Source organism: Diuraphis noxia, unplaced genomic scaffold (genome assembly GCF_037042655.1).
Source record: "Diuraphis noxia isolate RWA-SAM2 unplaced genomic scaffold, SU_Dnox_SAM2 contig0005, whole genome shotgun sequence".
NCBI lineage: Eukaryota > Metazoa > Arthropoda > Insecta > Hemiptera > Aphididae > Diuraphis > Diuraphis noxia.
Window position 1 is genome coordinate 11,086,886 of NW_028301715.1, and position 23,195 is coordinate 11,110,080.

The 23,195-nt window shown below is 26.5% G+C and overlaps 1 long non-coding RNA gene across 2 annotated transcripts in view; it reads right to left on the reverse strand.

The window, feature by feature from the left end:
- LOC149054893 (uncharacterized) overlaps positions 1 to 23,195 on the reverse strand; it is a 113,778-nt gene that overhangs the window by 16,386 nt on the left and 74,197 nt on the right. For both annotated transcript variants that reach the window (XR_016191972.1, XR_016191973.1), the window contains 2 exons: positions 21,247 to 21,346; positions 17,882 to 17,997 (listed from right to left, as the gene is read on the reverse strand). This is a non-coding gene — a long non-coding RNA (uncharacterized LOC149054893). The remainder of the gene's footprint in view (positions 1 to 17,881; positions 17,998 to 21,246; positions 21,347 to 23,195) is intronic.

A 23,195-nucleotide genomic window follows, 5' to 3' on the forward strand; every position in this document is an offset into this window, starting at 1 on the left:
ACATATTTTGAAAATAAAAATGGAAAGGGGGTATTTGCGCCCGCAGGCAAATGATTTTTAAGGAAAAAAAAAGAAATTTGGAAAAAATTATTGTCTTGGAATAGACAACGCAGACTGCAATAAGTCTTCTCAAGCAAAATTAATGAAATAATATATGAAGGATAATTAAATCATGATAAATTTATGTTTATTTAGAGGCATGTGGCTGATAAAGTTTAAAAATTGTGTCACACAAAAATAAACTAGAGCCATATTTTTAAAATAAAAATGGAAAGGGGGTATTGGCGCCCGCAGGCAAATGATTTTTAAGAATCAAAAAAGAAATTTGGAAAAAATTTGAAATTAGAATACACAATAAAGACTGCAATATATATTTTCAAGAATAATTAAATCATGATGAAATTATGTTTTTTAGTGGCATGTGACTAACAACGTTTAAAAATTGTGTCCACAAATATAAACTAGAAACATATTTTGAAAATAAAAATGGAAAGGGGGTATTGGCGCCCGCAGGCAAATTATTTTTAAGGAACAAAAAAGAAATTTGGAAAAAATTATTGTCTTTGAATAGACAATGGAGACTGCACTATGTATTCTCAAGAAAAATTAATGAAATAATATAAGAAGGGTAATTAAATCATGGTGAAATTATGTTTTTTTAGTGGGATGAGGCTAATAAATTTTAAAAATTGTGTCCACAAAAATAAACTAGAGATATATTTTGAAAATAAAAATGGAAAGGGGGTAGTGGCGCCCGCAGGCAAATGATTTTTAAGAATCAAAAAAGATATTTTGAAAACATTTGAACTTAGAATACACAATGAAGACTGCACTATATATTCTCAACAAAAATAAAAGAAGGATAATTAAATCATGATAAAATTATGTTTTTTTAGTGGCATGTGGCTTATAAAGTTTAAACATTGTGTCCACAAAAATAAACTGGAAACATATTTTGAAAATAAAAATGGAAAGGGGGTATTGGCGCCCGCAGGCAAATGATTTTTAAGAATCAAAAAAGAAATTTGGAAAAAATTTGAAATTAGAATACACAATAAAGACTGCATTATATATTCTCAAGAAAAATAAAAGAAGAATAATTAAATCATGATGAAATTATGTTTTTTAGTGGCATGTGACTAACAACGTTTAAAAATTGTGTCCACAAATATAAACTAGAAACATATTTTGAAAATAAAAATGGAAAGGGGGTATTGGCGCCCGCAGGCAAATGATTTTTAAGGAACAAAAAAGAAATTTGGAAAAAATTATTGTCTTGTTATAGACAATGGAGACTGCACTATGAATTCTCAAGAAAAATTAATGAAATAATATAAGAAGGATAATTAAATCATTATAAATTTATGTTTATTTAGTGGCATGTGGCTGATAAAGTTTATAAATTGTGTCACACAAAAATAAACTAGAGCTATATTTTGAAAATAAAAATGGAAAGGGGGTATGTGCGCCCGCAGGCAAATGATTTTTAAGAATCAAAAAAGAAATTTGGAAAAAATTTAAACTTAGAATACACAATGAAGACTGCGCTATATATTCTCAAGAAATATAATAGAAGGATAATTAAATCATGATGAAATTATGTTTTTTTAGTGGCATGTGGCTTATAAAGTTTAAACATTGTGTCCACAAAAATAAACTGGAAACATATTTTGAAAATAAAAATGGAAAGGGGGTATTGGCGCCCGCAGGCAAATGATTTTTCAGAATCGAAACAGAAATTTGGAATAAATTTGAACTTAGAATACACAATGAAGACGGCACTATATATTCTCAAGAAAAATAAAAGAAGGATAATTAAATCATGATGAAATTATGTTTTTTAGTGGCTTGTGACTAATAACGTTTAAAAATTGTGTCCACAAAAATAAACTTGAAACATATTTTGAAAATAAAAATGGAAAGGGGGTATTTGCGCCCGCAGGCAAATGATTTTTAAGGAAAAAAAAAGAAATTTGGAAAAAATTATTGTCTTGGAATAGACAACGCAGACTGCAATAAGTCTTCTCAAGCAAAATTAATGAAATAATATATGAAGGATAATTAAATCATGATAAATTTATGTTTATTTAGAGGCATGTGGCTGATAAAGTTTAAAAATTGTGTCACACAAAAATAAACTAGAGCCATATTTTTAAAATAAAAATGGAAAGGGGGTATTGGCGCCCGCAGGCAAATGATTTTTAAGAATCAAAAAAGAAATTTGGAAAAAATTTGAAATTAGAATACACAATAAAGACTGCAATATATATTTTCAAGAATAATTAAATCATGATGAAATTATGTTTTTTAGTGGCATGTGACTAACAACGTTTAAAAATTGTGTCCACAAATATAAACTAGAAACATATTTTGAAAATAAAAATGGAAAGGGGGTATTGGCGCCCGCAGGCAAATTATTTTTAAGGAACAAAAAAGAAATTTGGAAAAAATTATTGTCTTTGAATAGACAATGGAGACTGCACTATGTATTCTCAAGAAAAATTAATGAAATAATATAAGAAGGGTAATTAAATCATGGTGAAATTATGTTTTTTTAGTGGGATGAGGCTTATAAATTTTAAAAATTGTGTCCACAAAAATTAACTAGAGATATATTTTGAAAATAAAAATGGAAAGGGGGTAGTGGCGCCCGCAGGCAAATGATTTTTAAGAATCAAAAAAGATATTTTGAAAACATTTGAACTTAGAATACACAATGAAGACTGCACTATATATTCTCAACAAAAATAAAAGAAGGATAATTAAATCATGATAAAATTATGTTTTTTTAGTGGCATGTGGCTTATAAAGTTTAAAAATTGTGTCACACAAAAATAAACTAGAGCCATATTTTTAAAATAAAAATGGAAAGGGGGTATTGGCGCCCGCAGGCAAATGATTTTTAAGAATCAAAAAAGAAATTTGGAAAAAATTTGAAATTAGAATACACAATAAAGACTGCAATATATATTTTCAAGAATAATTAAATCATGATGAAATTATGTTTTTTAGTGGCATGTGACTAACAACGTTTAAAAATTGTGTCCACAAATATAAACTAGAAACATATTTTGAAAATAAAAATGGAAAGGGGGTATTGGCGCCCGCAGGCAAATTATTTTTAAGGAACAAAAAAGAAATTTGGAAAAAATTATTGTCTTGGAATAGACAATGGAGACTGCACTATGTATTCTCAAGAAAAATTAATGAAATAATATAAGAAGGGTAATTAAATCATGGTGAAATTATGTTTTTTTAGTGGGATGAGGCTAATAAATTTTAAAAATTGTGTCCACAAAAATAAACTAGAGATATATTTTGAAAATAAAAATGGAAAGGGGGTAGTGGCGCCCGCAGGCAAATGATTTTTAAGAATCAAAAAAGATATTTTAAAAACATTTGAACTTAGAATACACAATGAAGACTGCACTATATATTCTCAACAAAAATAAAAGAAGGATAATTAAATCATGATAAAATTATGTTTTTTTAGTGGCATGTGGCTTATAAAGTTTAAACATTGTGTCCACAAAAATAAACTGGAAACATATTTTGAAAATAAAAATGGAAAGGGGGTATTGGCGCCCGCAGGCAAATGATTTTTAAGAATCAAAAAAGAAATTTGGAAAAAATTTGAAATTAGAATACACAATAAAGACTGCATTATATATTCTCAAGAAAAATAAAAGAAGAATAATTAAATCATGATGAAATTATGTTTTTTAGTGGCATGTGACTAACAACGTTTAAAAATTGTGTCCACAAATATAAACTAGAAACATATTTTGAAAATAAAAATGGAAAGGGGGTATTGGCGCCCGCAGGCAAATGATTTTTAAGGAACAAAAAAGAAATTTGGAAAAAATTATTGTCTTGTTATAGACAATGGAGACTGCACTATGAATTCTCAAGAAAAATTAATGAAATAATATAAGAAGGATAATTAAATCATTATAAATTTATGTTTATTTAGTGGCATGTGGCTGATAAAGTTTATAAATTGTGTCACACAAAAATAAACTAGAGCTATATTTTGAAAATAAAAATGAAAAGGGGGTATGTGCGCCCGCAGGCAAATGATTTTTAAGAATCAAAAAAGAAATTTGGAAAAAATTTAAACTTAGAATACACAATGAAGACTGCACTATATATTCTCAAGAAATATAATAGAAGGATAATTAAATCATGATGAAATTATGTTTTTTTAGTGGCATGTGGCTTATAAAGTTTAAACATTGTGTCCACAAAAATAAACTGGAAACATATTTTGAAAATAAAAATGGAAAGGGGGTATTGGCGCCCGCAGGCAAATGATTTTTCAGAATCGAAACAGAAATTTGGAATAAATTTGAACTTAGAATACACAATGAAGACGGCACTATATATTCTCAAGAAAAATAAAAGAAGGATAATTAAATCATGATGAAATTATGTTTTTTAGTGGCTTGTGACTAATAACGTTTAAAAATTGTGTCCACAAAAATAAACTTGAAACATAATTTGAAAATAAAAATGGAAAGGGGGTATTTGCGCCCGCAGGCAAATGATTTTTAAGGAAAAAAAAAGAAATTTGGAAAAAATTATTGTCTTGGAATAGACAACGCAGACTGCAATAAGTCTTCTCAAGCAAAATTAATGAAATAATATATGAAGGATAATTAAATCATGATAAATTTATGTTTATTTAGAGGCATGTGGCTGATAAAGTTTAAAAATTGTGTCACACAAAAATAAACTAGAGCCATATTTTTAAAATAAAAATGGAAAGGGGGTATTGGCGCCCGCAGGCAAATGATTTTTAAGAATCAAAAAAGAAATTTGGAAAAAATTTGAAATTAGAATACACAATAAAGACTGCAATATATATTTTCAAGAATAATTAAATCATGATGAAATTATGTTTTTTAGTGGCATGTGACTAACAACGTTTAAAAATTGTGTCCACAAATATAAACTAGAAACATATTTTGAAAATAAAAATGGAAAGGGGGTATTGGCGCCCGCAGGCAAATTATTTTTAAGGAACAAAAAAGAAATTTGGAAAAAATTATTGTCTTGGAATAGACAATGGAGACTGCACTATGTATTCTCAAGAAAAATTAATGAAATAATATAAGAAGGGTAATTAAATCATGGTGAAATTATGTTTTTTTAGTGGGATGAGGCTAATAAATTTTAAAAATTGTCTCCACAAAAATAAACTAGAGATATATTTTGAAAATAAAAATGGAAAGGGGGTAGTGGCGCCCGCAGGCAAATGATTTTTAAGAATCAAAAAAGATATTTTGAAAACATTTGAACTTAGAATACACAATGAAGACTGCACTATATATTCTCAACAAAAATAAAAGAAGGATAATTAAATCATGATAAAATTATGTTTTTTTAGTGGCATGTGGCTTATAAAGTTTAAAAATTGTGTCACACAAAAATAAACTAGAGCCATATTTTTAAAATAAAAATGGAAAGGGGGTATTGGCGCCCGCAGGCAAATGATTTTTAAGAATCAAAAAAGAAATTTGGAAAAAATTTGAAATTAGAATACACAATAAAGACTGCAATATATATTTTCAAGAATAATTAAATCATGATGAAATTATGTTTTTTAGTGGCATGTGACTAACAACGTTTAAAAATTGTGTCCACAAATATAAACTAGAAACATATTTTGAAAATAAAAATGGAAAGGGGGTATTGGCGCCCGCAGGCAAATGATTTTTAAGGAAAAAAAAAGAAATTTGGATATTGTCTTGGAATAGACAACGCAGACTGCAATAAGTCTTCTCAAGCAAAATTAATGAAATAATATATGAAGGATAATTAAATCATGATAAATTTATGTTTATTTAGAGGCATGTGGCTGATAAAGTTTAAAAATTGTGTCACACAAAAATAAACTAGAGCCATATTTTTAAAATAAAAATGGAAAGGGGGTATTGGCGCCCGCAGGCAAATGATTTTTAAGAATCAAAAAAGAAATTTGGAAAAAATTTGAAATTAGAATACACAATAAAGACTGCACTATATATTTTCAAGAAAAATAAAAGAAGAATAATTAAATCATGATGAAATTATGTTTTTTAGTGGCATGTGGCTTATAAAGTTTAAACATTGTGTCCACAAAAATAAACTAGAGATATATTTTGAAAATAAAAATGGAAAGGGGGTATTGGCGCCCGCAGGCAAATGATTTTTCAGAATCGAAACAGAAATTTGGAATAAATTTGAACTTAGAATACTCAATGAAGACGGCACTATATATTCTCAAGAAAAATAAAAGAAGGATAATTAAATCATGATGAAATTATGTTTTTTAGTGGCTTGTGACTAATAACGTTTAAAAATTGTGTCCACAAAAATAAACTTGAAACATATTTTGAAAATAAAAATGGAAAGGGGGTATTTGCGCCCGCAGGCAAATTAATTTTAAGGAACAAAAAAGAAATTTGGAAAAAATTGTTGTCTTGGAATAGACAACGCAGACTGCACTATGTATTCTCAAGAAAAATTAATGAAAAATAATTAAATCATGGTGAAATTATGTTTTTTTAGTGGCATGTGGCTTATAAAGTTTTAACATTGTGTCCACAAAAATAAACTAGAGATATATTTTGAAAATAAAAATGGAAAGGGGGTATTGGCGCCCGCAGGCAAATGATTGTTAAGGATCAAAAAATAAATTTGGAAAAAAATTATTGTCTTAGAATCCAAATTGAAGACTGCAATATGTCTTCTCAAGCAAAATAAAAGAAGGATAATTAAATCATGATAAATTTAAGTTTATTTAGTGGCATGTGGCTTATAAAGTTTAAAAATTGTGACACACAAAAATAAACTAGAAACATATTTTGAAAATAAAAATGGAAAGGGGGTATTGGCGCCCGCAGGCAAATGATTTTTAAGGAACAAAAAAGAAATTTGGAAAAAATTAGTGTCTTGTTATAGACAATGGAGACTGCACTAAGAATTCTCAAGAAAAATTAATGAAATAATATAAGAAGGATAATTAAATCATTATAAATTTATGTTTATTTAGTGGCATGTGGCTGATAAAGTTTAAAAATTGTGTCACACAAAAATAAACTAGAGCCATATTTTTAAAATAAAAATGGAAAGTGGGTATTGGCGCCCGCAGGCAAATGATTTTTAAGAATCAAAAAAGAAATTCGGAAAAAATTTGAAATTAGAATACACAATGAAGACTGCACTATATATTTTCAAGAAAAATAAAAGAAGGATAATTAAATCATGATGAAATTATGTTTTTTAGTGGCATATGGTTAATAAAGTTTAAAATTTGTGTCACAAAAATAAAAATTGAAAGGGGTTATTGGCGGCCGCAGGCAAATGATTTTTAAAGAACAAAAAAGAAATTTGGAAAAAATTATTGTCTTGGAATAGACATTGGAGACTGCACTATGTATTCTCAAGAGAAATTAATGAAATAATATAAGAAGGGTAATTAAATCATGGTGAAATTATGTTTTTTTAGTGGGATGAGGCTAATAAAGTTTAAAAATTGTGTCCACAAAAATAAACTAGAGATATATTTTGAAAATAAAAATGGAAAGGGGGTATTGGCACCCGCAGGCAAATGAATTTTAAGGAACAAAAAAGAAATTTGGAAAAAATTATTGTCTTGGAATAGACAACGCAGACTGCACTATGTATTCTCAAGAAAAATTAATTAAATAATATAAGAAGTATAATTAATTCATAATGAAAATATGTTTTTTTAGTGGCATGTGATTAATAACGATTAAAAATTGTGTCCACAATAATAAAGTAGAGCTATATTTTGAAAATAAAAATCGAAAGGGGGTATTGGCGCCCGCAGGCAAATGATTTTAAAGGATCAAAAAATAAATTTGGAAAAAATTATTGTCTTGGAATAGACAATGGAGACTGCACTATGTATTCTCAAGAAAAATAAATGAAATAATATAAGAAGGGTAATTAAATCATGGTGAAATTATGTTTTTTTAGTGGCATGTGGCTTATAAAGTTTAAACATTGTGTCCACAAAAATAAACTAGAGATATATTTTGAAAATAAAAATGGAAAGGGGGTATTGGCGCCCGCAGGCAAATGATTGTTAAGGATCAAAAAATAAATTTGGAAAAAAATTATTGTCTTAGAATCCAAATTGAAGACTGCAATATGTCTTCTCAAGCAAAATAAAAGAAGGATAATTAAATCATGATAAATTTAAGTTTATTTAGTGGCATGTGGCTTATAAAGTTTAAAAATTGTGACACACAAAAATAAACTAGAAACATATTTTGAAAATAAAAATGGAAAGGGGGTATTGGCGCCCGCAGGCAAATGATTTTTAAGGAACAAAAAAGAAATTTGGAAAAAATTATTGTCTTGTTATAGACAATGGAGACTGCACTATGAATTCTCAAGAAAAATTAATGAAATAATATAAGAAGGATAATTAAATCATTATAAATTTATGTTTATTTAGTGGCATGTGGCTGATAAAGTTTAAAAATTGTGTCACACAAAAATAAACTAGAGCCATATTTTTAAAATAAAAATGGAAAGTGGGTATTGGCGCCCGCAGGCAAATGATTTTTAAGAATCAAAAAAGAAATTCGGAAAAAATTTGAAATTAGAATACACAATGAAGACTGCACTATATATTTTCAAGAAAAATAAAAGAAGGATAATTAAATCATGATGAAATTATGTTTTTTAGTGGCATATGGTTAATAAAGTTTAAAATTTGTGTCACAAAAATAAAAATTGAAAGGGGTTATTGGCGGCCGCAGGCAAATGATTTTTAAAGAACAAAAAAGAAATTTGGAAAAAATTATTGTCTTGGAATAGACATTGGAGACTGCACTATGTATTCTCAAGAAAAATTAATGAAATAATATAAGAAGGGTAATTAAATCATGGTGAAATTATGTTTTTTTAGTGGGATGAGGCTAATAAAGTTTAAAAATTGTGTCCACAAAAATAAACTAGAGATATATTTTGAAAATAAAAATGGAAAGGGGGTATTGGCGCCCGCAGGCAAATGATTTTTAAGGATCAAAAAAGAAATTTGGAAAAAATATGAACATAGAATACACAATGATATTCTCAAGAAAAATAAAAGATGGATAAATAAATCATGATGAAATTATTTTCTTTTAGTGGCTTATGGCTAATATATAGTTTAAAAATTGTGAACACAAAAATTAACTCGATTTCTTATAGTTTATTGAACAAATTATGATCAGAGGATGTATTATTTATTGTGATTGACATTAGTTCATATGAAATACTGGTATAACACTTATACTCGTATGGTTTTAAAACCGTGATCCAAATTATGACAATATTAATCAGGTATATATAATATTTTAAGTATTAAGTATTCATTATAAAAGCTAAATATTTTTATAGAAATGTAGTATTAATATTTTCCTCGTTAATTTTTAAATATTTTTCATTGTTATGTTGACAATTTCGAATACCTTGGTAGTTAGTAAGAAAAGATCTCTGCAAAGGTTACGACCAGTGATGATAGTCATCTATCATCACTTGAGCTCAACTTACCATTGTCGATAGGTACCTAACCTCTACAACCTCCTTATGACTTAATTAACCATCCGCATGTCCGCTGGGAAGGCAGTGCCGTAGCCAGGGTTAGGATTTGGGGAGGGAAAAAGTGTATACAGTACTATACACTCAATACCCCTCGGGAAGGCTGACTACGACACTGGGTTTAATAAGTATCAGTCTAAATGATCGTAGAAAAATAAATGCTATTTGGGTAACGCGTGACAAACGGATGGTCAACTAGGACACTTTGAATAAAAAGATCCTTAGTTGATTTCCGATATAAGTGTTTACTTATCAAGTTGTTCTCTTGATTGTTAACCTCTTAGAAATAGCTCTTATTATTAAGATGTTGAGCCTCTTGAAATATTTTTCTCCCTACTAGATTTTTAGGACTTTGGTGCAACTGCTTCTTAAATAATATATTATGGATAGGGCCATGCCCATTTTTTTGGTGACCATAACTTTATGCACATATTTATATGACCACGAGTGTCTGGCCGTGATGAGTGCATAAATGAGTATACGTGAGGGGAACTTCTGTTAACACATCCATAGTACATTTTATGGAGTCCTAATCAAAAATTGTCATCTAAACTCGAAAGTATGATTGGATGTAAATTATACAAGTAATAACTAATAATTATTAAAGATTTATGTGTTTGTATTGTCTCTGACTTACAAAAGTCCTGTTGAACAGAATGAAAGTGCGACATCCTCATTAAAGCAAAACAACTTTTGTAATATTATTACAGTAATGGTGTACCTAATATCTAAATTATTTCCCCTTCCGACATACTAATATTATAGTTATCATGCTTTTCCGGGCCCAAGAACGTCAGGTGGTACCATAATGGTAATTTTATTTTTATTTTTATATGGTACCTAATAAATACGACCCTAAACACCAGAAATTGAATTATTACGATTTTGAATATTTTTTAAATGAAACGATCCAAAAAAATTTTTACACAATCTTTTCAACAATAAAATATTATTATTTATTATTTCAGCATAACATTTTGCTGTGTGATTGGTAATCTTTACATCACTGTGTCTGTACATTTTTTGTGACAAAGATCATTTGTCCAGAAGAAAATTTAATCATCTAAAATATCTCAAATTACATACTTATTGATAATTATTATTATTAAAAAGTTATAGTATGTAGTATAAAATCTCATATAGACTTAAACAATGTACAATTGGTTTCTTATTATATAAAAAACGTTTTTTTTTTAAACAAATCCTTCGGCAATTATAAATCCATATTGCGTGTGTTTGATTAAAAACACGTGAGTTTGTGGGGTAAGGATTCGACACTAAGAACCCAGGTGGTCGCCCATCCAGGAGCTAGTGACGCCAGGCGATGTTTGACCACGGCAAACCACCGCGCCACACCATACCCCAAAATACAGTATTCGACTAGTATGCAGAGCACATACCAGGCCAGAGGCAAAGATATCAACTGCATAACCTGATTTTACTGTTTGGTTTTAAACACATGTAAATAAGACGAGGATTCGTCACTAAGAACCCAGGTGGTTGCCCATCTGGGAGCTAGCAACGACAGTCGATGTGTTGACCTTTAGGTCCAAAATTTATTTTTTCAACATATAGAAACCATATCTATTATATGAGATAATTAGTACTTGTAAGTCTATTTTTCATCAAGTTCAAGAATGTTTTTTTATTTTTATAGCTAATAATAACAACAACACGTATGCCACTTAAAATATTGAATACCTATGTAATAAATACATTTGTGAACAACAAAAATTTTTTTTTTTTCTAAAATCTTAAATTTAAATATTCCATTAGACTAGTCGAAAATGTATAGGTACGATTAACACTAGTATAGATTCCAACACTCAACTAAAATAATTATTTAATAATGATTGTATGTCTCAGAAAAATTAACTATCACCAGATCTTATTTCTTCTTTCCGGTATTAGAGATTTGGATTAATTTTAAAAAACTAGTAATATAAGTTGCTTTCAATTTCATAATGAAATTCTTTTAACTCTTAATCACCTTCAAAAGTTGTTTTTCTTTTATCTGGACAAATTACTATTACAAATTTTTATTTTAAAACATTTTATTTTTTGTAGAGCAAAGACTTTTTATGCATTTTATATATTTTTTTCATTTTTGGAAGTTTTATTGTATGCTTATTTCTAGGTAGGTTGTAGTATACAGCATATTTAAAAACTTATTTGATAAAATTCTAAATTTTTTTAGTGCATATTTTGATAGCATATTGAAAATCAAGCACTTAGCACTTATATTGAATATGAAAGAAAAATGAAATTTTTACTAGCTTTTTAAATGTATTTTTTAATATATACAATATATCATGTGTCTCAAATAACAGGGACACTTTATTGCTCATTAACCTGTAAATATCTTTCAATTCTCTATGTTGGACATCAAACTAGACAAATCAATCATAAATTCCTATATCACTTAAAATTCTTTTAAGTCATGTATTTCTTCATTCTTTTTAAATGGAAATCCCTATTTTAAATATCAATTTTGGATATCATGAAATTCTCATACAAGGAAGGGCTCATCTGATATCATACCAACCTAGTATGTCGGGCTACAAAAAAAAAAAAATATCAATAATTCACAAAATAAATACTGCCATTATACACAATAAAAAAAACCAAATTTTCTGGAGACCAAACCAAAAAACTAAAAATATATAGTCCAAACGATGACTATTGACTAATAATAAATAAAATAAAATCCAGAAATGTTTAACATATTTTTATAAAAGATTTAAACACAGAGTTGTTAAGATTCAAAGAAAATTAATATTATAGTCCAAACGATGACTAATAATGAATAAAATAAAATCCAGATATGTTTAACACATTTTTTATAAAAGATTTAAACACTGAGTTGTTAGGATTCAAATAAAATAAAAATATATTATAACTAAATTATAGTCCGAATGATGACTAATAATAAATAAAATATAATCCAAAGATAATACACATTTTGTATAAAAGAATTAAACACAGAGATGTTTAGATTCAAATAAAATAAAAAAATATTATAACTATATTATAGTCCAAATGATGACTGAAATAAATAAAGATCAAATAAATATATTAATATAATAACAAATAAAATTAAAATTATAGTCAAAGCGTTGAATAATAATAAATAAAATATAATCCAAAGAAGATTAACACATTTTTTATAAAAGAATTAAACACAGAGATGTTTAGAATTTAGATTCAAATAAAATTAAAATAAATAGTCCAAACGATGACTAATAATAAATAAAATGTAATCCAAAGAAGATTAATTCATTTTTTATAAAATAATTAAACACACAGTTGTTAAGATTCAAAGAAAATTAAAATATATACCGTCAAATGATACAACTTGAGTCATGCGTTCAACTTGGGACAGGAAAATTTATTTTTGCTTTATTCGCCGTAGCTGCACTGTATTTGAGATATCCTACTTTTTTTTTTTTTATAATCATCTACACAAGATTATCTATGAACTCGATGTGATAATACAGCCCAAAACACAAAACATAACGATGGAGAACCGTTACAACGTTTTTCACTATTTATAAATAGTTAATTGTCCTTACAAACTTTATCGGTAAGTCATTAACTATGCTTTATATCACAAATTTTTATTCTTTATTTTTCATAGATAAATGTGTATAGTTTTAAGTTTAAAAAACGAAATTCGATTTGATTAAATATTAAGCCTTAAAGCTTATGATTTATACATGTTATATAACTTGGGACATGGGTACATATAATTTTTTTTTTTTAGAAATGTCAGTGAGAAGAAAGTTGGGTGCTAGGCGATATAAAACTTACACAGATGAAAATCTAGAAGCCGCATTAAGATTGGTTTCTAGTGGTGAAATGAGTCTCAGAGATATTAGTGCTATGTATAACATTTCAAAATCAACTTTAAGCAGGAAACATAATAAGAAAAATATGAAAAACGTCGGCCATCCTTCTGTTTTGACAAAAGTCGACGAAAAAGCTCTAGTTAATGGACTTATAGCAGCAAGTAAGTGGGGCTTTCCTTTGACTGCACTGGACATACGACTGATGATAAGACTGATGTTTAATTTTTGAGTCTGAAAATCAAGATAGATTTCCTAGTAATTTGTTTAACTATGTTGTTATAATTTATTACCTATTTTTTTTTATAATTAGTTGTAATATATATTTATATATATATTAATGTATATATATTTTATCCTTAAGGAGAGAATGGTTTATTAGTAAAAGTTAAAAGTTTAAGTTTGTTTGGAATTTGTTCTTTTGTTTTTTTTCTAAAAATATATAAGAAATGTGTTAAATTTAACATTTTTTGAATTTTTTTTTTTTTAAATACTACAGAACAACTTTTTTTTAAACTTTATATTTGTCCCAAGTTGGAATTGGTATCGGAAACATGATTTTTTAGCATTCTTAGTAGACTGCTCCAAGTTGTAGCAACCTGCGTACAACTTGGGACAAAAATAAAAAAAATAAAAAACTGTACTTAGGTAACGCTAAAAATAACATAATGGTGTCAAAGAGTAATCCAACTTTTGACACCGAAATCAAGATTGTAGCTATCTAGGTTTAGAAGTTATGGAAGCTTAAAGTTCAAAACTGTCCCAAGTTGTAGCATTTAACGGTAGTCCAAACTATGATGAATAAAATAAATAAAACATAATCCAAAGTAGATTAAAACATTATTTATAAATGAATTAAACAAAGAGATGTTTAGATTCAAATAAAATTAAAATATATAGTCCAAACTATGACGAATAAAATAAATAAAATATAATCCAAAGAAGATTAAAACATTATTTATAAAAGAACTAAACACAGATAGATGTTTAGATTTAAATAAAATTAAAATATATATATATTCCAAATAATGACTTATAATAAATAAAATATAATCCAAAAAAGATTAAAACATGTTTTATAAAATAATTAAACATAGAGATGTTTAGATTTAAATAAAATTAAAATATATATATTCCAAATAATGACTTATAATAAATAAAATATAATCCAAAGAAGATTAACACATTTTTATGAAAGAATTAAACACAGAGATGTTTAGATTCAAATAAAATTTAAATATATAGTCCAAACTATGACGAATAAAATAAATAAAACATAATCCAAAGAAGATTAAAACATTATTTATAAATGAATTAAACAAAGAGATGTTTAGATTCAAATAAAATTAAAATATATAGTCCAAACGATGACTATTGACTAATAATAAATAAAATAAAATCCAGAAATGTTTAACATATTTTTATAAAAGATTTAAACACAGAGTTGTTAAGATTCAAAGAAAATTAAAATTATAGTCCAAACGATGACTAATAATGAATAAAATAAAATCCAGAAATGTTTAACACATTTTTTATAAAAGATTTAAACACTGAGTTGTTAGGATTCAAATAAAATAAAAATATATTATAACTAAATTATAGTCCGAATGATGACTAATAATAAATAAAATATAATCCAAAGATAATACACATTTTGTATAAAAGAATTAAACACAGAGATGTTTAGATTCAAATAAAATTAAAGTTATAGTCCAAACGACGACTAATAATAAATAAAATATAATCCAAAGAAGATTAATTCTACATTTTTTATAAAAGAATTAAACACAGAGATGTTGAGATTCAAATAAAATAAAAAAATATTATATCTATATTATAGTCCAAATGATGACTAAAATAAATAAAGAGCAAATAAATATATTAATATAATAACAAATAAAATTAAAATTATAGTCAAAGCGTTGAATAATAATAAATAAAATATAATCCAAAGAAGATTAACACATTATTTATAAAAGAATTAAACACAGAGATGTTTAGATTCAAATAAAATAAAAATATATTATAACTATATTATAGTCCAAATGATGACTAGGTAATAATAAATAAAAATAAAATAAATATATTAATTTAATAACAAATAAAATTAAAATAAGTAGTCCAAACGATGACTAATAATAAATAAAACATAATCCATAGCAGATTATCGGGAATATAATTCATAGCCCACATTTAGCAAATAATTCTGATTTAAATAGAAAAGAAAAAAAATAATGATAAAAAAATAAATGTCCAGAGATAACAACAATTATCAAATAACTGAAACAAACAACAAAGTTTACTTAACATAAGTGTTCATAATCAAGGACAAAATGAATTTTTCAATAATATCAAACAAATGTTTCTTTTTCAAAAATAATATCGAACTATAAGATTTCACCTTTGATAAATCACATAAAAATGGTAAAGAAAACAAATTATCAGATAACATAAATAACAATAACATAAATACAAACGATAAAAACTTTGGAATCGACAAATCACTTAATTAGGTACGAATATATGACATAAATCCATCAAATTCCAAAGATCAATTTTGCATTTACAACAAAAGCAATTAATGAACCCTAAGAAAATATAAATAAAAATAAATTAAGGAAATCACGAAAATTTGTCATAATAAATAACATATTATATTATCAACAATGCACAACATATTATACCAATTATAGCATTTTTTTTTTCCTAATGCTTGATTTTGAACCTTATTTTCCAATAGATGATATACTAATACCATAAAAAGCATGCCTTACAACATATAAAAATTATTAAAGGAACTAAACGAAATAAGGAATGAAATTCCACAAATAGTAAAAAAAGGGCACAAATTAAATAAAAAAATTTTCAAAAAAAAATAAATACTCATGGGAAACAAAAAGTGGAAGTCTACTCCAATCACAAAAACAACAAAACCAATTTGTATGGATACCACTAAAATATATGAGTTAAAAGAATTTTAAGTCATATAGGAATTTATGATTGATTACAGGGTATAATTAAAGGGTAATGAGTGATTAGTAAAGTAGTAAAGTGTACCTACCCTGTTTTGTGGGACACACGATATATATATATAAACCTAGGATTTTTATAGTGTAATAAAATAATGTAATTTTTTTTAAGGCATATTAAACTGGGTATATTTAATGAATTATTAATAAGTACATAAAAGTCCTAGCTCAACAGTTTTTTATTAATTATAACTTTTACTTCCAATCATGCGCCTTATAACTTTTCATAATAAGACTATTTTTTATAATATGTTTAATGAAATAGCAAATTTGTGTATAAAAATGAAATTTGTTATTTTAAAAATAATATTCATTTGATTGATTTTAACAAAATATGTAATGACAAAGTCATACTTTTTACAAGACTTATAATAATGTAAACAATCAACAATCAAGAGCTTTTTTGACTTGATAACACTTAAGAGGATGTCAGTGCATTTCTTTTTCTAGGAGAAAAAAAATTCCACTGACATCCTCTTAATCGGCCTAACCAACCTTCTCTTTTTATTCTATCCCATAGTCGAAGGTTGTAAACCTTACCTAACCTGGTAGTATCACTCAAAGGGTCGAGTGACCTTTGCAATTTAAGATCCTTTCCTACATATTCAGAATTGTTAACATAACTATTCTACCTAACTATTCCCCTTCCCCCCACCTAACCTTATCCTCTCTCTCTGCCACTACCCCTCTTTCTTCCTATCCCTATCACGCCCTCCCCTTCACCTATCTCACTGTCTCTCACAACCTCTCACAACCTCTCACAATTCTCGCTTTTTGTTCTGTTCCCCCACCTAACCTTATCATCTCCCTTTGACACTACCTCTCTCTCACCCTATCACTTTCACACCACCCCCCTCACCTATCTCTCTCACACTCACTCGTCTGACATCCCCCCTCTACCCGTTTTTCTCACACTTGCACCCTCTCATTCACTTTATCTCCTTATCCTTCATCCTATCTACCTCTTTCCCTCCCTCTCACACTGTCCTTCTCTCGCCCTCTCTTTACAAGTCACTATAGTACCTACCCTACCTAACCTAACCTAATCTAACCTTACCTCACACTATCTCTCTCTCTCTCTCTCTCTCTCTCTCTCTCCCCCCTGTCTCTTTATCCTTCTCTGTCCCCACTCTCACACTCCCAGCCCTATAGTACCTACAGGTCATCGTACCTGATAATTGGAAAAATATTTAAATATCATTGAGGAAATTATTAAAAAAAAAAAATTTTAAACATTATACCTGACCAATTTCCTAATTTTTATCATGATTTTATTGATAACTTGAATAGTGTTATACCAGTGGTTACAAAACGAATAATTTATAAATTGCAAGTAATCTATCCCCTGATCAATTAATAAATTAATAAAATAAAAATAAACCTACTAAAAAATAGAAAATCACTTACCCAATATCTGAATCTACTATAAAACATCATCTTCGAAACATTGTTAATACATTTCACACAGGCTTCACAACGAATATGATATTTAGTTGGCAAATCTTCACTGAAGAATACCATCTCTGAAATTTCAATAAAATATTCAACAATATTTTCTGACCTATTCATTTTAGATTCTGAACGGAGTGATGAATGTATTGATTTTACAATGATGTGTGTTTTGGTTTTTGTGTGTGTGTGTGTCTATATACAGCATAACTAGTCGCAATAATGCTTCAACTTCAAACGTTGGGGGTGGTTTCCGATGTAAAAGTGAATATCCTTGGTGCATTATAGAGGTCAAAAGTAAACACTTTCCAACAGTTTTCAAAAAAATCGAGAAAAACAAAAAAAAAATGACAGAAAAACGGTATTTTTACGTAAACCCGTTTTCGACCAAATCGATTTTTTTATATGGTTGTAATTCAAAAACTAATCACTGTAAATAATTGAAATTTTCACGAAATATTTATGTTAGTGTAATCTATATACAGTTAAATTTTAGAGTTATTTATAGACCACTGAAATTTTCAATTTGTCTGAAAATTTTTTTTGGAAGTGTCGATAAAATTTTTTTGGCCGTATAAAAAAACTTGAAAATTTAATACAAAGTTTCTCATAAGTTATTCGTAAAGTGATTAAAAAATAATAAGAATAGATAGGCACAATTTTTTTTTATAAGCGTTTATAGTTCAAATTTTTACGAAATCTGTTGAAAATGCGAAAATTTGCAAGTAAATTAGAAATTTAAAAATCAAAAAATGTATTAGTTTATAACTAAGGATTAAAAATACAACACTAAGTTTTCCATACGTTTTCCATCAAGTAACTATATAGAAAACTCGAAGCATCATTATAGGAAAAATTTTAAGTGCGTTTGAATTTTAAATTTTTACGAAATAGCGTAACGATAACGATTTATCCTCAAACGATTTCAAATATTTGTTATCATTCAAAAAGTATAAATCGTAGATACTTGAAAATTTTACCAGTTATTTAGATTAGCATTTTCTTTACATGATTTAATTTTCAAAATATTTTTACTTTTTTTGAGATATTTATAGATAACTGAAATTTTCAATTTTACTGAACATTTTTTTTTGAAGTGTCGTTAAAATTTTTTTGGCCCTATCAAAATAATTGAAATTTTAATATAAAGTTTCTCAAAGGTTATTCTTATAGTGATTAAAAAATTATAAGAATACCTAGGCAAAATTTTTTTTATTAGCATTTGAAGTTAAAATATTGACAAAAATTCGTCAAAACCATGATTAGGTATATTTATTTTTTTGTGTCTGTCATCACGTTTTGGGGCAGTAAAAGTGCTTCGATTTTTGACTTCAGTACATTATTCGATCAGAATGTGAATCTAGTTGGTACTATGGTGGTCAAAAGTATTCTTAATATCTTTTTAAATAATCGGGATAAACAAACTAAAAATTAAGGGAAAAACGGGAAATTTTAGGCACAATCAGTTTTTGACAAAATCGATTTTGATTTTTGATGTAACTTTAAAACAAATGACCATTGATACATGAAATTTTCACTGAACGTTTATATAAGTACATTCTATTCACCATGAAATTTTCAAAAATGTTTGACTTAAGTTGAACTATTCTTAGGTATATGCAATTTTCGATAATTATTAGTTTTTTTTAAATTAATATCGATAAAAATTTATTTTTTGGGTAAAAAATCTTGAAAATTTAATACAAGGCTCTTAACATATTGTTACAATAGCAGTTGAAAAATAAAATATATTCATGGTTACAATTTGTGTTATAAGCATTCAAATTTTGAATTTTGACAAAATACGTAAAAATCAAAAAAATTCGCAAATTGTTTTAAGCTAGAAATTCATAAAAAAAATTTTTTTTAATCTAAGATTTGAAAATTTAATACAAGATTCCTTACAAATTTTTCAATCTTTATCACAGTAAAAATGTCTTCCGGAAATTCAAATTGAATTTTTATTAGCATTTGAATTTCAAATATTGACAAAAATTCGTCAAAATCGTGAATATTTGCAAATTATTTTGTAGTTCAAAATTCATAATATTGTTTGTATTTATATCTAAGGTTATAAAATTTAACACTCAGTTTTCCATAAAATTTGATTCAAATAGCTATATAGAGAATATTTTATGCGTAATTATAGGAAAAATGTTTTGAGCGTTTGAGTTTTATATTTTTATGAAATCGCGTAATGATAACGATTTATCCACAAAACAGGTATATAATGTATGTCTATGATAATACAAGGTATTATGAATTATGATAACTAGGTACATGCAATGTTTTTGGAACATTAGAGCGACATCCACTTACCCGCTTTTTTTATCATTACAGATAATATGTAGCTAAACAATCCATTTAATGTTATTATGTGTTTTGATTATTTTATTCAAGAACTTATTAATTTTATATGGCTATAAAAATATTACCTATATCTACTGTATGGCTACTAAAACTCTAGTATCGATTGCGTATTATAGTTTGTTTATTTATTTTATCTCAAGAATGCATGAATATTATAATTATTATTATATATTAATTTTTGAAAGATTGAGTTTTAGAAAATGAATAAAAATTTGATTGCAATAAATTAGAGTTTGGTTATTTACATAACCTTACGCAACTTCATAATAAATAATAACTGTACAATTTTGAAGAAAATATTAACTCCTGTGTGTATGTATTAAGTAGATACACTATTTTAACAGATATTTGTTAAATGTATGATAACTATGTTATAATATATTTTTCATAACCGCTTAGTTCAACAGTCAGTGATCAATTCTTTTAGCCTTTAGGTCATAGGGCTTTATAGGTGTAGGTACCTACAATATAATAACTTAATAACAACCTATGATATTAGATATGAGATAAAGAATAAAGGTTATAAATAACTATAAATATCTATAATATACATAATTTATCAAAATAAAATATATTTTATTCTAAATTCCTGACTTCTAACGTTGGATTTGGAACAAATTACCATTTAAGTACGAATTAAAATTGCTCCCTATGAGTTTTGGCGACTGGAGTTATAGTTAAAACGGATATTACAATTAACTAAACAAAAATTGAAAAATGTCGATTACAAACACATACCTAGGTTATAAATTTATAATTATTATACGTCTGGCAACCTGAAAAACGACGCAGCGCGTTTATATTAATCGATCTCGAGTATTTCATAATTTCGCTCTTAGAAATAAAATATGCGTCAACGATACTTGGAACTTGGGAATATATTTTTAGCGACGTTAAATATTTATTTAAAGCCATAAGATTCAAGCGTCAAAAGAATATGAAAATAAACTTACCTCAAACTTCGACTCTTTTTCGGGGTTTTGGTGAAATCCGAGACGTGTATGGATTCACTCCGATCCCGACGTAAGAACGCATCAGATACTTAATTGAAGTCTGAAAATATTATTAATTATTAAATTAAAATTATACGGAATACAGAATATTTTTAGTTCATGATTGATCTAGTGCTCATTGAAATTATAATTTTAGAATCTTTAATCGATTGCCACTTCTAATTCTGAAAAGACAGTTGCCACAGATTATATTATGTTACGTTAATAGGATAAATCCATAGATATGTAATATTTCAATAAAACTTCTATTACCAAGGAGGCTCACGTTTATGAATAATATTCATTTAAGTAATTAAAAGTGATATAACAATAACCAAATAATATTTGTAATTTTAAATTTAAATTATAATATAATATATTATTTTTCTTAGCCTATTTTTGTTTTATTATTGATTATGATCATGCTTCTTTTATGGTTTTATGCATTACAGGTATTATATATATATATAAAATAATCCGATTAATGTTTAATTTTTATCTTCCCTTCTTAGTTATAATGTATTAATTTATGTTTTAAATATTTTATTCAAGATCTTATTATTTCTTCACTAGTTCACTAACCACAGCAAGTTAACTACTAGAACTCGGAAACCTACCGGTTCGTTTTTATTTTAATAACGTAAAGATTAATTATAATTACTTGTATTAATGTTTATTTATTTTACTTCAATAATTTAAAAATATTATTCCAATTTATTATTTATGAATTTTTGATATATTGTGTTTTTTTTAGAAAATAAATAATAAATGCAATTAAATTATTGAATTAGGTACCTACGTAAAATATAAAATAACCTATTCATGAAAAAAACCAAGGCTTAATTAATTTTTTAAGAAAAACAAAATTGTTCAATCTTATATAAAAAAAAATGTTTTACCCTAATTAAATAACTTGCCATTGTATCAGTACCTACATAATATTATACATATTATATTATTATTGTAAATAAGTTTAACTAATGGCCTTTGTTGTCGACGTGAATATGCTCAATAAAAAAAAGAAATATATATAATAATTATAAAATTGTTTACCTATAAATCTGTAAAAATTTTAAATGGTTTAACTTTTAAGCAATATGAATAATAAAATATAATGTATAAATAGGTAATAATATATTAATCTATGTCAGTTGTTGGCTTATTGTATATATTTTGTATAATATTGTATACCCTAATAAATACCGAATGTAATTCATTCTATTAATCATTTTCTGATAATTTCTAATGTACAAAACCTTATCAACCATAAATTTTAATTTAATTGTGTTATTGTTCTATGAAAATATTAATAGCTATTAAAAATGCAGAATTTAATATTACAAATAAAGTAATATTAGATGGTTAAATACTACACCTTCAGTGATAAGTACATGAATATGAGAACAGTATGTAGGTACTTAGCAGCTACACAATTGCAATTTTTTACAACCTATATTATTAAAATATTTTTTAAGAAGATTTACCATTGAAAACTACACATAACACATTCAAACAAATCAAATGAAAGTTCACAAAATTTCATTGAGCTAGTAGGTGCCAATGGAAACTTAGTGAGATAAAAGTACTGACTCTAATAGTAAATAATAATTTTATCTTGATCTCGTGTTTATATGAACTTTATGTTATAACACAGTTTGTATTCTGTTTACAGATTTAGATAATGAAGATTTTGATGATAGTATTAAAGACAAGGACTGCAAGGAAAATAAAAGCTCAGGAACATCATAAGAAAGGTCTAAAATCAGAATTTGATGACATTTTAACTAGAGCAAGTTGTCATAGTAAAGATTTTTGTAACAACTTTAATAAAAATACTATCGGTCAAATGGTTTTATAGAGAGATATTAAATTAATTAAAGTTAAAAAAGAATTCCCTGATAAATTGTTTT